The 17,831-nt window shown below is 55.7% G+C and overlaps 1 long non-coding RNA gene across 1 annotated transcript in view; it reads right to left on the bottom strand.

Annotated features, from left to right (window-relative positions):
* Positions 1–268: 268 nt before the first annotated feature.
* The window catches only part of LOC123286478 (uncharacterized), a 33,153-nt gene continuing 15,590 nt past the window's right edge, over positions 269–17,831 (bottom strand). Inside the window, exon 3 of the long non-coding RNA XR_006528863.2 lies at positions 269–17,511. This is a non-coding gene — a long non-coding RNA (uncharacterized lncRNA). The remainder of the gene's footprint in view (positions 17,512–17,831) is intronic.

The following is a 17,831-nucleotide window of genomic DNA, read 5'->3' as shown; positions in this document are numbered from 1 at the left end:
CATGATGTCACAATGTCCCTGTTGGCTCCATCACACACACACACACAGAAGAGCATCCTTCCAGAACACTTGGGACACTTTGAAGAGGTTCTGCTTTGTCATGGCAGAATAGCCCTGCCCTGGGCACCAAGCCCCTCACTCAGAATGCACACGCCCAGGAGCCCCGCCCATTCCCCCCCTCCCCCCACCCCACACGTCCCCTCCCTCCACCCTCTTACCTCCCCTTCCCCGACATTCACAGCTCTGAGGAGAAACACCAGGAGTGCGACCCCCTCCCCCCGACACACACAGCAATACTAGGGAAACTTCTCAACTTCTCTCTGCAATTTCGAAAGATGCTGATCTTTGTCAGCTGCCTTAATGAATCACAGCCCAGGAGGTGCCAACCTTCCTAAAAATATCCGAGAACCCTCAGTGCTGAGAGAGGCTGTGGAGGCGTGTGCATCCTGATGGAGCCGCCTGCCCCGCCACCACTCACACTCACCTCTCATCCATGGCCCCATCCCCACCTGCTCTGAGCCCCAGAAGCCTGATTCAGTGGGTGCTGAGCCAGGTACCTCCAAGAGAACCTTCGGCTTACCCCCACATTATAGATGGGGAAACTGAGGCCCAGAGGGGGAAGCGCCAGAGGCTGAGGCCTACTGGTTCCCAGGGAAGGGTTCTGCAGAGGCTGCCTCTGTGGTCAGAAGCCAGCTGGGGTGGGGAGGAAGGAGACTCCTCTGTCTAGGGCCCTGGCTGGGCGGGGCTGCCCCTGAAATGAGCCCTGGTGTGATGGGGTCTCAGCCAGCCCCCACAACCAGTAAAGAGCTCCTCTAGACAGAAGCAGTTCACCAGGGACAGGTGGGGGTACCGGGAGGTCACACGGGGGTCCCCAGGCTGTGGTGCAGCTGCCCTCCTATGGCAGGTTTATGCTTCTCAAGCAGGGGAGACCAGGAATGGTCCCCAGGATGGACAGAGGCAGGGTTGGACTTAGTTCTGCTTCAGAAAGAACTGAGTCCGTTCCTTTGAAATCCTGCACCGGGGGCTTCTTAATGCCCCCCGCCTCCGCCACCCCCCTGTTGTAGAATCCTGATGGGTCTCACTGGCAGCTATCACTTTGTTTCTCTAAGGGTAGTTCCAGGACCTGCGGCAGCAGCACCTGGGAGCTTGTTGGAGATGCAGACTCTCAGGCCCCACCCAGACCAGCTGGATGAGATCCGCATGTTGTTCTTATGCTCATCAGAGTTTGAGAGGCACTGGCCTGTGGGACCACTTAGCGTCAGGTCCCACCCAGGAGTGACGCCTGTGATTGATTGCACATGCACAGTGTGATTAATTAGCTGGGAGGGACGGGGAGGACTGGAACAGGAGGGGAGGGATCCCTAGGATGGCAAATCCACGTGCCAAGTGGAAACTGTCCGCGCCGGGGGAACCAGGTTCAAAGAACGGCTGAATCTGGGGAAAATCAAGGTGAAGGGTCTGAGACTTTGTGGGGCCTTCCTCCTGAGGCTGGGAGCTCCTCTGCAACCTCTCTAACAGCTGCTTTCCAGTCCTAGCTTGGGCTCTCACTGTGATGGGGAGCTCACCACCTCTCAGGCAGTCGATAGCAGGGTGGACAGCTGGGACTCTGGCAAGGCCTCCCTCACCTGGAGCCGACCTGCCTCCACGGCCCCGGCTGGCCCACTCTCCAGTCCTTGGTCCCCTTGGGGCTGCTGGTAACCAGCCTGTCCCTCCTTTGATCCTCAATATCCTGCCACTTTACTTTTTCTCTAGTTCCAGAAATAATCTTTCTATTTGTGTGGAGAGTCATTTTATGGGGCTCTTTTCACAGAGCGTGGAGGCGTCGAAGAGGCCTCTACGGAGGCAGAGCTTCTGCTGCATTGGCCTCATTTCATTCTTTCCTCCGGCCACCAGACGAGTGGGCCCTCGGCAGGCTTGGTTAAGTCAGAGGACAGGTAGGCCGTGCACCACCCGTTTTCTCAGCGGCAACACTGGCTGGAGCACACAGAGTGCAGAGGTGCTCGGGCCTGGTTGGCTCACAGAGCATCACCCCTGCCCCGGGCAGATCCACAGGGACCTCCGGGGACTGAGGGAGGGAGCCCTGTTGAGGACAGCAGATGAGTACTGCGCAGGGGTCCCAAACCCCTGCCCCCTCCCCATGCTCTGTGGGGCTCCAGACCAGTACCGCTCCTGCCCTCTGGACCCTTCCAACTGCCCCCAGGCCTCAAACCTGAACCTTCTCTAGCTGAACTCATCCTCCCCTTCCTCAGTGCTTTGCTGCGTCTTGCCCTCCTGAGTGGCACCTTTGTTACCCAGGATCCACGCCGCAAATCAGGGTCACCTTCAGCTCTGCCCTCCGTCTCCCTGCCCCCAATCTACTCCACGCCTCCCACGGAGTTCTGCGAATTCTGGAGTACTGGGATGAGTTCTGCTAATTCTACTTCCTTCATGTCTCTGTTCTCTGTCCTCTCCTTTCCATTTCCATTGCCAATGACCCGATCTAAGCCCTTGAACTTCTCCCCTGTTGCCTCTTAGCTGGTCCTAGGCCTCTAGTCTCTCCTGCTACAAGCTACCATCTGCACGAATGGCAGGTGATCTGTCTGAAATATAAACACGTTCGCAGAAACCTGCTGGTCTAAACTCCTTCAGTCAAACCCCAGGCCTGTGGCTTCGAATCCAGTCTCTTTAGTGGGGCCCACAAGGCTCTCAGGGAAGAGTCTGCTGGGTAGAGGGGTGCTATGGGCTTGGGGGCCCAACCTGCTTGGGTCCGAATCTTAAGGTCCTCTGCAGACCTTCCTCGTCCCTGTCTGCACGTCTTTTTCCTCTCCACGCAGCCATCACCCCCTGTTTAAATGTCTTACCTGCCCCAGGCCCCCTCCCCAGTCCCACACACTGCTAACTCTTGCTTATGTTAAGGATCAGGTCCCCAACCCTTTTCGGGTCTCACAGAGTTCTCAGCTATGGAGGGGAGTGTTGGTGGGATCCCCTGTCTCGCTGGGGAGGAGGGTAGGTTGTCCCAGGGTCCCCTGGCTTCCTGGAGGAGGGACAGCAAAGGTTATAGGATGTGGCTTGTTCTCCTCTAGCTTTTAAAATCAAACCAATTTCCCCTGTGTCTCAGTCGGCTCGGGCCGCCAAAACAAAATACCACAGACCCAGGGCTTAAGCAATGGAAATGTATTTCCTCACGGTTCTGAAGGCTACAAGTCCAGGTCAAGGTCCAGCAGGGTGGGTTTCTGGTGAGAACCCTCTTCCTGGCTTGCAGACAGCTGCCATCTTGCTGTGTCCTCACAAGGCAGAGAGCGAGCCAGTGAGCTCTCAGACGTCTCTTCTTATAAGGACACTAATCCTAGTGGAGTAGGCCTCACCCTCATGATTTCATTTAACCTTAATTACTCATCATGGAGAAGCTGAACGTTGTCTTTATCCTAAGTTCATTGTGTGCTCAAGTGTGTGGTATACTCAGTGTCCAGCTTGTGCACACACAGCCTACCGCACGTCTGTTCCCGGTCGGTGAACAGTTCTTACTGCTACATACGGCACTAGAAGTGGGCATGTCTCCAGTCACTTGTACAGCTAAGCTCAGTGTTCACACCCGGCTGCCTGCTGAGAGTCTGGTGAACTCTGAATCCTAGAGCTGTAGCACACAGTGGGGTTTGGAGAGAAAGGCAGGGCCAGTGCTCAGGGTCTTGGGGGCAGTGCCATGAAGAGGAGAAAACACTGGCCTCAGAGCCCAGGGACATTGTTCTGGTCCCACCCTGTCACTGACTCAGTGAGGGACCTCAGGCAGGTTCTGATCCCTCTCTGAACCTTTTCCCCAACTGCACACTGACAACCTCTACGGGCCCTCTGGGCTGGGTTACTCTGGACCTGTGCTGACAGACGGAAGCCACTAGCCACATGAGGCTATTTAAATTTAAATTAGTTAAAGCTAAATAGAATTTAAAAAATTCAGCTCCCCAGTCACACTAGCCATATTTCCAATGCTCAACCGTCACCCGTGGCTGGTAACTAGTGTATTGGACAGTGCCAGCACGGAACATTCCCATCGTCGCAGAAAGTCCTAATGGACAGTGCTGCTGCACTGCCCAGTGAAGGTGAATGAGCCTGGGAATCGCCGGGGATCTGGTCAAAATGCAGACTCTGATTCAGAGCTGGAGGAGGGGCATCTTCTACATCTCCAACAAGCGCTCCCCAGCAGTGTTTTGCTGCTGAGCCGAGCGCCCTGCTCTCAGTGACAAAGATGTAGACGGTGCTCCTCAGCATGGTTGGGGGGTCAGCAGTGTCAGCACTGCACCCAGCGTCTGAGAGATGCAGAACCTCAGGCCCCACCCCAGACCTGCCGAATCAGAAGCTCCGGGCTCAGGCCCAGGACTCCGTGGTTTGACAGGCCCTCCAGGTGATGCATATACACATGAAGGTTTTAGATCTCTGATCTAGAAGGCAGCATCCATCTGGGGTTTCACCAAATAGTTGCTGGAGTTCGATGACATCGCTTCTCTCCCAAAGCACGTCCTGCTCTGTCCAAACTTCTACCCCCAATTGAAGATGGGGATAGTCTTCTATTCTCAATGGTGTCACTTCCATTGGGGCTCCACCCTGCTCTTTGGGGGCTCAGGACGAGGAGAGGGAGGGCAGCAGCAGGCCCAGCCTCGGACTGTGGCCCGTCCCACCTTGGGCTCACGTCACAGCTGGAGCTCCAGGTAGCCAGCTACTCCCACTTCTTCCCAGCAGCAGACCTGGCCTTCTCTGTGGGGAGATAGAGAGCTGCAGTGTCCAGCCAAGGACAGGTGCTCACACCAGGGGAAGGGCGGGCCTTTTCCCCCACTGGCTCAGTTAGCCACAGAGAGACCTGAGACTGTGAGGCCCAGAGAAGGGCTAGCCCCCTGCTCAGTCCCAGCTGTGTATAGGGATTAAAGTGGAGGCAAGGCCACCCCTAGCTCAGGATTCTGGACATTAGCGTCCTGCAAACACTGCACACTCACCTGCGGCCCCCTTCTCCGGGGCTGTATGCCCCGGCCTGCAGCCAGCTCTCACCCCTGCTGTGATGACTCCTCCATAAGACTGACCAGACATTTCCAAGGCCATTGCTTCCTGCCACTCCTCTACTTGCCGCATAGTTTAGGAATCCCTCTGACCACCCTGGCCCCTGTCAGCCCTCTCCCCACAATTATTGATCTTGATGGAGTTGGTCTTTTTGTTGCACACCACGTGACTCCGGCAGGCATCTACAGGCTGGGACACACCCAGAATGGGCAGTAATGGGCACCTGCCTCCCTCCCCCAGGCCAGCCAGCCGTGCCCCAGGGGACACTCTCAGCACCCCCTGTAGCTGGGGTGCATCTATTACCAGCTGCAGTTACCCCACTGGAAGGTGAATGCAGGACATCTGACCCTGCTCTACCGGAAAAGAGCAAGACCCTCTGGGGACAAGCCAAAGGCACCAAGCAGGTCAGAGCAGGAAGGGTTTTGTCACTCCTCTCAGGACACAGAGGGAGCAAGGGCAGCCCAGAGAGAGCCAGAGATGCGCTGAAGGCCACACAGTGAGCTGGCTGCAGAGCCAGGGCTTGAAGTGAGGTGCTCGGGCTCACAGGCCAGGCTTCCACGGAAAAGTGAGAGCAGCCTGGTCTGTTGATGCGAGCCCTGTGCTAGCAACCTTGCATGCGATGCCACTTGGCACGGCGGTCATGAAGATCCTATTTCACGAATGAAGGAAGAGCTTAGCGAACTCGCCAAGGACGCAGCTAGTAAATGCTCCTGCTGCCCCTCCAGGAACTCCGGACCCTCAGGGCTGGATGCAGCCTATTGCTGAGGGCAGGGACTCTCTGCAGCCCCCTGGCCACACTCAGCAGCTCTGCCCCTTCCACCGCTGCCCGGAAGCTCACTCCTCAGGGAGCTCTTCCTGTGGTGGCCAGACTTGCTCCTCCTGGGGTTGAGTTGTAGCTGCTTCCTGGAAACTGCCCCTGTGCCCCTCACTATCTGCGGACCCCATGGTACCTGCGTAGGCCTCTCAGAGAGTCAGGTACCCGGCTGACCTCCTTGGGCAGGTGAGTCCCTCCTTCCCGGTCTGGCCTCTGAACAGCCCAGGGATCTGGAGCATGTGGACCAGAGCAGGGTAACCCCCCAGCTCTCTGTGTTCCTGCCCCATCTGCTGGAGTGCTCTCCGAGGCATGTGGGGCCTCACGTGCCCCCAGCTCTTGGTCTAGGATGACAAGATGGAGCATGCCCACCTCCTGGCATGGGCCCCTCACCCTCACGGGCAGCCACATGCATCTGTGAGGTCTGTGGGGGCTGTCCCAGGTCTCTCTTTCTTCTTCCTGGGGGTCTCCTTGCTGCCCTCTACCCCTTGAGTCCCTGAAGACAGGGATTGGGTTTCTCCTGCTCTGTCTCCCTCTCAGAATCGCCTGTCACCGTGGAACTCACATTTATTGGGTGCCTGCACGTGCCAGAAACCATCCTGGGCACAATCATATATTCATTTAATCTTCTCAATAACATTGTCTGGTGAGTATTATTAGCCCATTTTACAGGTTACAAAACTAAATTTGGAGAGTTGATGTCACTTGGAGAAGGTCACCTTCTTGGTAAGTAGTATTGGAATTCAAGCCAATGTGGGTGACCCCTGGGTTCAGGTTCTCTCCACAGGCCAGGCTGCATCCCATTTAAGATGCTGCTTCTGGAATAAGGGGCTGAAGTTTGGTATTCTCAGCCTTCCCCTTACCTGAGGCCAGGCCCAGCTGGGTACTGAGAAGGAAGGCCCATCACGGGCTCTGTGCCTGCAGGGCAGTGGGAGGGAACCAGCCCCAGGGACCTCTCTCCCCACCCCCACCCTCACCCCAGCTGGTCAGCCGGGCCAGACAGTGGGGCCTGAGGAAGGCAGGCTGTGCTGGCAGCCAAACAAAGGGGTCTGCAGTCAGTCAGACACTTCCTCACTAAACAAAGCTCTACTTCCCCCCAGACACAGACCTAGGCCACAAAGACCCCAAAGAATGCCTGGAATGTCGTGAGGCCAGACGACCTCCTGCAGACAGGAGAGGCTGGCTTTGTGCTCAGCTTGCCAGGACGACTGACCCCAAGTTAGAAAGGTCACTCCCTGACCTGTGACCCTGCCCTCTCGCCCCATCCGTCCATGGTGGGCAGCTGGGCTTCCCTCCTCAGGATCCCCAGTGTCCCTTCCGTGGCAGTGGGACCTGGCCTGAAGTTTATAGCAGCTCAACTGGTGCAAGCTCGCACAGATGGCCCCTAAGAGGTGGAAGGCTACCCTGAAGATGTGTCCGGGCCCCTCTCCTCCCCACTGTAGAGGCTACAAGGGGCTTCCTGGTGCTCATTGCACAGTCAGCCCCCTGTGAGGTGGCAGATCCAGTCCCCACCTCACCTGTCCCCCAGGGCTGGGCTGCTCTGTGCACGGGGCCCCTCCCACTCAGCCACACCTGCTGGGGGCCCCACCTGTCCTAGGAAGAGACATGAATGCCTGCCTTCTCAGTCCTTGTGGTCTAGCGCGGGAGATGGACAGTCGGCCCCAAACGTAAGTAAATCACAGAGGGTGAAGCTTGCTGGGGAGACAGAGGAAGGTGGTGCTGGTGTATGGGGAGGGGACTGCAATCTTAACGGGTCAGGAGGTCAGAGAAGATGTTTGAGGGAAGACTTGAAGGAGGGGACCCTTGTGGGGGAAGAGCATTCCAGAAAAAAGGAATGGCAAGTATGAAGCCCTGCTTGTTCAGTTCCCCGTGGGAAGAGAGGGTCGGCCAGGGGAGGCTCCTGGGGGCTGAGGTCAGGAGGTAACGGGGCAGAGTGTGGGCTATGGCCCTGGTGGGGCCTCAGTGCTCACTTGGGGTGAGACGGGCACCCCTGCGGGGTATTGAGTAGAGGAGCATTGGGATCAGACATGTGGGTTTAACAGGGCCCTCTGCTGCCGAAGCAGTCTAGACAAGGGGCGAGGGAGGAAGGCCCAGGCCCAGCCACACTGCACACATCTCTGCCTGTCCTGTGGCAGCCTGTCCCCAGGGCCTGGGGTTGCAGTTGCCGAGGTAATATGCATTCCACACTCTGTGGGACAGGGGAGCCCCTGTGCTGGGGACAGGCTAGGAGGGAGAGCCATAAGACACCCTGCCTCTCTCAAAGAGCCCCCTGCTGATGGGGAGACGGACAGCCCACGGTGGCCTCTTCCAGCTCCGAGCCCCAGCGCTCAGGGCTGAGACCTCCCTGGGGACATCACATCCTCTCAGCAGCTGGCTCAGTGCCTGCCTGCCTCCCTGAGGGGCCTTCTTGGCTGCTCTAAAGCTCAGCCCCCAGTTTGGCCTTAAGGGTCCAAGTGCCCAGCTCCATGGGTGCAGGCAGAGCTAGGCAAGTGGCTAGGAGACAATGGCCCCTCTGTAGGGTCAGCGGAGTCAGGAGGGGCCTCAGGGGCCCAGGGGGCTGGTGGCCAGGAGTGGCACGGTTGGAGGGTCTTGGTAGACTTAGTCAGGGCCCAGCCCAGCCCTGCCCGGGCCCTGCCAAGGGAAGATGCGTGAACGGATTTGCAAAGGAGGGAGAAAGGGGGTCCATGTCCGCTTGACCCCAAAAGCCAGAGAAACATTTTCAGCTTGCCTGTGACTCACTCTTCCTCATCAGAAAACTTTGTTTTTTCCTTCAAATCCACCGACTTCCACCTTCAGACAATAATGTATTCGTGGGAAGTCACATGTTTTGTTTTCTGTGCAAGTTGCTGGAGGTGGTGTTTGTTTTAGAAACATTTTACTGTAATGGGGTCTGTGGGCCTCCTGCCCCTCAGACCAGGCTGATTCCCGCCTAGGGTAGTCCAATTTGGTAAATTAAAACTTGGGACGCCTGGCTAAATTGAATCTCAGATCAACAACAAATGATTGTTTCAGTCTAAGTATGTCACATGCAATATTTAGGATGGACTTAGACTAAAAAATTTATTCATTTATCTGAAATTCAAATTTAACCTATATTTTACCTGGCAACCCTGCCTCTAAGTCCGTCTTCCATCTAAGACCTTTCTGGTCTCAACGTGAGAGAGGAAAGCCAAAAGTTGACCCTTTACGAGAGGGGCTGCCCCTAGCCCCCCAGAATCAGTCTCACAGCCCTGCTCCCTGGCCGCAGACTCCTCCAGGGCTCCTGACCCTCGGCCCACTCCTCCCGCCCCAGCACCTGCCTCCTGGCAGTGTTCGAAAGGGACTTTCTCCCTGCGTTTCTGGCTGAGACACCTGAATCTGAGACACCGAATCCTGCTGCCATTGGAAAGCATTCCATCACGAGCCTTGAGGAGTGTATTTTTCCAGCTTTCTAGACCCCTAGAGCAGGCGAAATGCCTCTCTTCCATTCACCACCTCTGAAAGATTCCCCCCAGGTCGCTGACCCTGAGCTCTCCAGCTCATTCATCCAGAAACGCTCTGTGGACACCTGCTCTCAGCATGGCCCAGCTTGGTCCCGGCTGGGTAAAGACTCAGAGAGACGCCACTGTGGCCTCAGGAGCTCAGGATGGCAGGGGAGAGATGGGTAACTGTCTCCTTCCCTTACAGTGTTTCTGGGCTTGCCATGGAGGGCATTGGGGGCTGCCCAGGCTGAGAGAGCAGGGCGGGCTTCCCAGGGGAGGCAATGCCTGAACGGAGTCCCCAGAGGTTAGGAGGCTTCTGATGGTGGAGGAGAGAAGAAATGGTGTTTGAGAAAGGGGAGCAAGACGGGCAAAAGCCTGGGGGCTGGGAAGCCAGCAGCTCTGAGCTGGAGGGGTGGAGGGCGGGAAGATGGGGAGGGCAGCAGGCAGAGCCCAGAAGGCCTCGGATGGCAGCTGGGGCTTGGATTGCACCCTAAAGAGTCACGGGAGGGCTAGGAAGGATGGCAGGATTCAGGGTGAGGGACAGGAGCAGCGAGGCCCTGGAGAGGGCCCAGGATCTAGGGACCAGCACCCTGTCCCCTGCTCTCTATACTGCCTCCAGCGCAGGCCTTGCAAGCAGCAAGGGCTGGAAGCTGCTACGTCAGCCTGGGTGAGAACAGACAAGAATCACTGCCCCTTAATAAAGATGAAACCTCCGGCCTGACTGGAGGTGGCTGTTCCTCAGCCCTTCACACCGGAAGCCCCTTCCTCAGCTCACCCCCCCTTTCTCAGGCCTTCCCCTTCCCCTGCTCCCTCTGTGTTTTTCCACGTCTAGGTCGGGGCCCCCTCCCCTCCTGGCACCGCCTGGGCCCCAGGGTCACTTGTGCACTCCCAGACTCCTGGAGCCTGAGGCCTGCCCAGCAGCTGGCCCGCTGTTCCCATCTCTTCCTGCTGAACACTCCCCACATTGTTCGCCTTTGTGTCCTTTTTCCTGTGCCTGAGCTATTCCAACTTCACTGCCCTGGTTCTCCCCAAGGGTCAGTTGCCAAACTGGGACTGGCGCCACAGACTGGGAAAAAACAGGGTCCTTTGAACCCCTAGGACCTCCTCCTGCTGAGGAGAAAAGTCAGCAGAGACCCTCCCAGCCTGCTTCCACCCCTCTGATCCTCGTCCTGGCCCACAAAGACTCCCGTGATCCTGCCTCGAGCCCACCTGCCCCGAAACCTCAGGAGGGAGTCTTTCTATGGAGCCATCTTGAGTGCCCTGGGGGCAGCGAACACTGCCACGTCCCTGGGTCCCCAGGCAAAGCTGGAAGCTCACCCCAATGCTGACAGCAGGTGTCAATTCATGTGCTTGAAATGGAGCCCGCCACCTCCCCAGTGCCACTCCTGGGGGACTGGCACTGAACTCTAAGTCACGTGGTCCCATCTGCCTGTCTCCTCTTCCGGCAGGCCAGAGCAGCTGAGGAGAACGGGACTGTAGACCTAAGACCGCTTCATAGACCCCAGCTGAGGCCCGTCCCTGAGGGGGCAGCACAGCCCCCGGGAGAGGCCTGGGAAGCAGAGCTCAGGCCTGGCTCTGCTGCCAACTTCCGTGGCTCCCATCAGGCTCTTTCTGGACTCGGCTGCCTCCCTCCAGCTCAGAACACCGAGGTTTCCAGACGGAAGCCGCTTCTCCTCTGAGTGATTCTCTTCTTGACCAAACTCTCCTCAGGCGCTTCTAAACTCTCTTCTCACCTAGGCCTGGCTTTTGGGCTTCTGTGTTCATCTCTGCATTGTCCAGTTTTAGCAAGAATCCCACTAAGTCACTTTTGCCAGAATCCCCCATCCTTGATATCTGATGCCCCTCCGTATCTGATTGGGTTGCTCATCCCCCACCAGCCCCCAGGTGATGTGGGATCACCCCCGCCTGCCTTCAGCAAGAATCCTGTCAGGTGGGATTAGCCAGAACCTCCCTCACCCCTGATGCTTCCTCCTGGTAATTTTCCATCCACTGACACCCCCTCACCCCACTCCTTGGCTATCAATTCCCACTTTTCCTTGTATTTGGAGATGGGCCCAAACTCTCTGCCCTACTGCAAAACCCCACTGCAATGGCCCCTGTACCTATTGTGACTGTCACCCTGAATAAAGTCTGCTTTACTGTCCTTTACCAAATGTCACGGTAATTCTTTCTTGAACACCTCCATGCCCATCAGAACCCCCTCCGCTGTGCCCTGCCATCCATGACCCAGCCCTGGGGCTACATAGACTCCTGATTCAGGTCTTGGGGTAGCCTTCAGACTTTGCAGTGATCTCCCCAACCCTGCTCCACCCTATGCCTGTGATTTAGAACTCTAAATTTGTCACAAGGAGAGACATCATGATGGTGTGAAAAAAGCGAGGAGCTTGTCCTCTAGCCAACCTGAGTTCTTACTTTGGTTCCATCACTTAGTAGCCATGACAGCCAGGTCTCGTTGCTAAAGCTCTTTGAGCTTCAGTATCTTCATCAGTTAGAAGGTCAGAACTATTATGAGGATTAAATGATATAATGAGGAAAATTACCTGGAACATAGAAGGTCCTCAGTAAATGGCCAATGTCCAAGTCCTCATCTCTGGTTCCTGGGAACATGACCTTATCTGGAAATAGGGTCTCTGCAGATATAGTTAAGTTAGGGATCTCAACTTGAGATTATCCTGCATTTAGGGTGGGCCTAAGTCCTGATAAGAGAAAGGAGGTGTGATACACAAAGAAGAAGCCCGTGTGAAGATGGAGGCAGAGACTGGAGTGATGCTGCCATAAGCCAAGGAATGCCAGGAGCCACCAGAAGCTGGAGGAGGCCAGGAAGGATTCTCCCCAAGAGCCTCTGGAAGGAGCTTGGCTCTGCTGACACCTTGATTTCAGACTTCCATCCTCAAACTGTGAGAGAACACATTTCTGTTGTCTTGAGCCAACACATTTGTGCTAATTTGTTGTGGCAGCCCTGGGAAACTAATACAGTTACCGTGTTTGGAAAGAGAGTCTTGACAGATGTGATTAAGTGAAGGATTTTGAGATGCAGAGACTCTCCTGGATTATCCGGGTGGGCCCTAAATGCCATCACAGGCATCCTTATAGGAGAGAGGTGGAGGGAGGTCTGACACAGAGGAGGAGGAGCCGATGTGAAGACGGAGCAGAGAGAGATCTGAAGATTCGAGTCGTGGGGTTACAAGCCAAGCAATGCTGGCAGCCACCAGGAGTTGGAAGACCAAAGGAACAGATTGTCCCCCAGGGCCTCTGGGGAGAGTGCTGGCCTGCCCACACCTTGATCTCAGCCCAGTGAAAGCACCTGGGGACTTCTGGCCTTTAGAACTGTGAGAGAATAAAGGTCTGTTGTTTAAAATCATCAGGTTTGTGGTAATTGGTTACAGTGGCCATAAGAATCTAACACAGGGTAGCAGGGCCAAGGCCCCATCAGGTCCCTCTCCTCAGGGACTTACCCGTATTCAGAGCCATCTCACCAGGAGCAGCATCCTGGCCAGCGCGCCCCCATTCCCTCACTTCCTGAGCCCCAGACATAAGGACAGCCCCGCCCCAAAGCCTCTCTCCCCCGGTGCTGGGGTCAGAGCGTGAGGTGTGTAGGTGAACACGCAGATCCCTCTCTGCAGCTCCAGCTCCTGAAGTTTAATAGGAAACTGAGTGATCAGGTCCCTCTGTCCCTGAGGTCAGGCCAGGAATGTGGGGTGGGGGGGGTGTGGTTTGGAAGGAGAAACCTTGTCTTGGGTGTGGCCAGCCTGTGTTGCCGGGTCCAGGAGCCGGGCCCTGGGGTCCTGAGAAGGCAGGTCCGGCATGTCCAGGATCCTGTCTGGCCTTCCCCAACCTCACCTTTCCCACAGAAAAACCCTCTCCTCTTCAAGCTTGGGAGTCCCGCCCCACCCACGGGACCTCAGGTCGCCCCATGAGGGGTGCTTTGTAGCTTGTTCTTCCCGGGGAGACCCTATAACCCCTGTCTCATCCCTTTTAATCCTGAGACCCATATATTCAGCAGGTTTTGAGTTGCCATTTTGTGGACTGAAAACCTAAGATTCAGAGGTTCCCCAAAAAGGACCAGCTCAGGGTAGAGCGCTGTGCTGCAGGAGCCACTGCCTCCCAGCCTTTGCTCCTGGAGGCGTCGCCAAACCCACAGCTCCCAGTCCTTAGACAGGAGGCATGGGCTTCCCCTTCCTGTTCAGCTATTGGCTTGAGCTGTTTTCCTTTTTCTGCTCTGCAAGGAACAAAAACAAGTAATTTTCTCATAAAAATAACAATTACCAAAACCACATTCCAGAGAGCCTTCAGTCAGAGCCAGTAATGTCTGGCTCCTCAGGGTGGGGGGGTCTCAGCACTGCTGCCTCTAGGGGCGCCCAGGGCTCTGCTCGCTGCATGTCGGCCTGGCCCGAGACAGGGTTTTTGAGGAGACGGAGAGTGAGCAGGAAGACCAATGTCAGCTATCAAAGCATGTTGGACACCTGACATGGTTTTGAAAGCCGTGGAGAATGCAAAGCCGGGTCCTTCCCGTGCATGCTGCCCTCAAAAATCCAGAGACATGTCATGTTCATGGCAGAGAAAACAATTGCACTGATTAATTTTGCTTCTGTTTATGCCTCCGTTCTCGAGACTTCTGAGTGCATTCCAGTGAGGCCATCTGCCAGATGGAAGTGCTGTCACGCACAGCTTCTTGGTGCAAACTGCAAGGCATGCGAGACTCCAGCAAGCCTGTTGGAATTCCATTTGCTAAATGGCCATAATCAAAGAACAAGCTCTGAGTGATCTCACAGTGAATCTTGGAAATAGATGAGTACACAAAATCACGATTTATGAGTTTAGCAATTTTTCTTTTTCTGCTAAAAATATTAGCCCACAAAAATCTTTTGGTGTTGGAGGAGATACAACCAATTGCTAATTATCTCTAAGTGGTTTATCTGTTGCTACTTTCTTCCTACTATTGCAAAGGCCCCAGGCTTGGTGAGAGGGCTGAGCTGGCCTTGGAGAGGGCTTGTGGGAGACCTCGTTCCCAGGCCCCCAAGCACACGGACATCAGTGGGAAGTTATGGGAAAAGGTGTGGCTATAGACAGAGAACATGGTCAGCCTGGGCTGGTGGGAGGATGATGGCCTGGCCAGCCCTGCACAGTTGGCACCAGGCCTTCACACGGCAGCATTCAGGGACAGGCAGTACTGGGCAAGCCTGGCCTCCTGGCCACCTCACAAAAGAATCTGCTTCCTTATCCGGCTGATTCCACGTTGGGAAGCTCAAGGGAAGCAGGCAAGACCCTGCAGTCCAATCCTATCCTGGGATGGGGGCAGCTGGCTCCACTGAGCTGGACTGGAAAGAAGCTGAGGCACTGGGTTCAAGTCCCAGCTCCAGCATTTACTAACTCTGGCACCCTGGGGAGGTCATGGGGCCTCTGGGAACCTCAGTCCCCTCATCTTTATAACAGGATGCTAATGTTGGCCTTGCTTGGGTTTTCTCCAGGATTAAATGAGAACATGGAGGGGATGGTGGTTGTTATTGTTGGCATAAAAGGAGCCATTTCCCAGCTCAATAATGTGGAAAATATAAATGTCTGGATGCCTAAGGACAAAGGCCCCACTGGCCCTTTCTGCCCTTTCCACGCTCCGCTCTGTCCTCACTCCTGTATTGTTGGGAATTTGTTTTGGTTTCCCTGGAACTTCAAGAACAATGGATTCTGGGGGCTGGTTCTGCTATTCATACTCCCAGGGGATGCATTTGCTGAGCTGAGGCGGCATTCCAAGGGTGAGGGGCCTGGCGAGATGTTTACCTGGCTCAGTCCTGCAGCCCAGAGAGGCCGTGTGGGGGCAGGAAGCACATGGACACTACAGTGTCAACCCCGCAGCCCAGAAGCTCTAGTCCAAAGCCTCCTGGGCTTATTTGAAGCCATCAGCTGACTCAAAGTCAGGAAAGGCCAAGAGGGGCCCACTGCCTCCTCCTGCAGCTCTGACACTCCAGGATGCTATCTGGCCTCAACTCAAAGTCCCCAGCTGCCCAGCTCCCCGGCTCCCCACGAGCCTCACGGCTCCTACCTTATAGGTCCCCAAAGGGAGTGAGCCCCTCTTTCAGCATCCCTGGAGGCCCCAGCACAGCACCAGCTGAGGAGCAGGGCACTGTGGAAGAAGCCAAGACACATCTCTGCATTCCTCTGCTCTTCCACGCAGGGCCCTGGTCCACGCCTCCTCTGTATCCTCCGTGCCATTGCCACCCTCTCTCTCAGGCCCACCCACCCAGGGAGCAGCTGAGGAATTAAGGTGTGAGTGGCTCTTAGGCTCCCTTACTCGCACTCAAGAAGGGGCCACTCATTAGAAGATAATTGTTTCCGAAAAGGGCTGACCAAGAAGTTCCTGCCAGGCTACTTGGGAGGGCCCTGAAATCTATCCCATCCCATCTTCCTCCAGGTCTTGCTTCTCTCCACTCAGTCTTTGCTCCTGTTCTTCCCTCTACCCATTCTTCTTCTTCTCCTGTCCTCAGAGAAACAGCTAGAACCTCACCTCCTCCAAGAAGTCTTCCCTGCACATACTCTCCTGCCACTGGAGTCACAGCATCTCACTTTCCAAGCTTCCCTGTCTTGTCTCCCCTCTGGCCTGGGAACCCCCTGAGACGTGAGCCTCATTTTAGAGGCTCTGGACAGCAGGGCAGGGCTGGGTAGGTGTCCCAGCTCTGCCACTGCCTGGCCATATGACCTCCTCTCAAGTAGGGCAGTATTCCCTACTCCTCGTGTTGAAACGTGGCCAGCACATAGCAGAGCTGACAGTTACTGCTGCCCCCAGATATTCTGCAGAAGACAGAGGCCTTGAATTGTGCCCTCAGTGTGGGACCAGGGCACACACCACAATCGGGGGTTTTTTTTCATTCCACAACAAAAATGGAAACTGATCCCATCACACAGAGTCTACACTGTTTCTTTGGCCTTTCCTGCCTTCTGGGAAGCAGAACTTGTCACGAGAGGGACAATGCAGGCTGAAGTTTCTGTTTCTGTTCTGTGTAGAAGCAGTTGCTTTCTAAGAACCAAAGGATACTCAGTCACATCCTTTGGTTCAGTGGAAAACATATGACAAGGACAGAATTCCCACTAATGAGTCTTTTCCCATTAGGATGTCCAGAACGGGTGGTCCTGGGAATTCCCTGCACTGATTTGTTTGGGGTCTACAGTCTCTGGACAGCCCCCTTGCCTGAAGCTCCAGCTCCAGATCTGACCCTCCGCAGGAAGGCCAGGCCTGGACTCATGTGTCACACAAGTGGCCCCACAGGCCCCGGCCCTGTGGCAACACTGATGCCAGAGGATTTTATGCCCAGAGTCCACATTCAGCCTGGCCATGGCTAGTCTGGCTATGGGGGCCCGGTTAGATGAGTGTCCTGCACACAGTAGGCGCTCTAGTTATATGAAGTAGACCGAGGCTTTAAAGACTCTGTCTTTGTGGAATAATCAAGCCCACAGGGTGCAGAGGAGGGCACAGTCATGGAGGCTGTGCTGGCCAGAGAGGGTAACTTGGGGTCCATGGGAGCTGAGCCGGGCCTTGGAGATGGCACTGATTTGGTGGGCCAGGCAGGAGGCAGAGGAGAGAACACGGCAGGTAGAGAAAAGTCAGGAATGGAGGCCCAGACGTGGGATTGAGCAGGGACCGTGCCAGGGCCACAAAGAGGCCAGTAGGCTCGGAGCAGAGGGTGTGTATTAGGGAGGCTGGATGAACAGACAGGGCCACATCACAGGGGCCCTCAGTGACGGGCAGTGGGTAGGAGTGGGCCTGCCGCTGTGTCTGGAAGGCAGAATGGTGTCATGAAGAAAGCTGGGCTTGGGGACTGTGGACCTGACTGTTCCCGGGCTTGGTTGGCAGGGTGGGTCCTGAGTAGACAGAACTGGAACCTAAATTTGGGCGCTGGCAGTCACAAGTCGGGTGGAGGACAAAGTGCGAGTGGATTTGCAGACAGACTCCAAGTGGGCTGAGTGGGGCTAGGAGGCTGCTGGGGCCAGGACAGGAACAGGGACATCGGAAAGGGGAGCACGTCTGGTGCAGGAGAGGGCATGGATCTGGTGTCAGATGCTTGAAATCATCACACACATTTCTCGTCTGCATGCACACCTAAGTACGTGCGCCTCAGGCCGTGTGTGGGCGTAATGAGGTGTCCTCTGCTGACTCAGGTTAAGAGCCCCTGCGGCCATCACGAACACTGCAGGGGACACACTTTGGGCTGAGCACTGGGATGAGTACTGGAGAAAGAACAGAAAGCAATATTTGTTTAGTGCTAGTGTGAGCCAAGCTTCCCAAAGGAAGAACGGCTGAGTCGGGTTTGCAGAGTGAGTAGGGGTGTGCTGTCAGGCCTGGATTGAGACATGGGGTGGCCCAGGGCAAGCTAAGGGTATAGGGTTCCAGGGAGATTAAGGATGGGGGACACTATAAATTGATATTCTTTTAACATTGACTTAATATTGATGTGGGGGAGGGGCTGGAAGCTGAATGGGAAGTAGGCAGAAAGGAGGATGCCTTCTGTCGACCTGAGCAGTTCAGCTCTGGCCCCACACCCACCCAC

The sequence above is a fragment of the Equus asinus genome, chromosome 6 (assembly GCF_041296235.1).
Source record: "Equus asinus isolate D_3611 breed Donkey chromosome 6, EquAss-T2T_v2, whole genome shotgun sequence".
NCBI lineage: Eukaryota > Metazoa > Chordata > Mammalia > Perissodactyla > Equidae > Equus > Equus asinus.
Note: the sequence above shows the minus strand (reverse complement) of the source record. Positions and strands in the feature narration are given on the sequence as shown.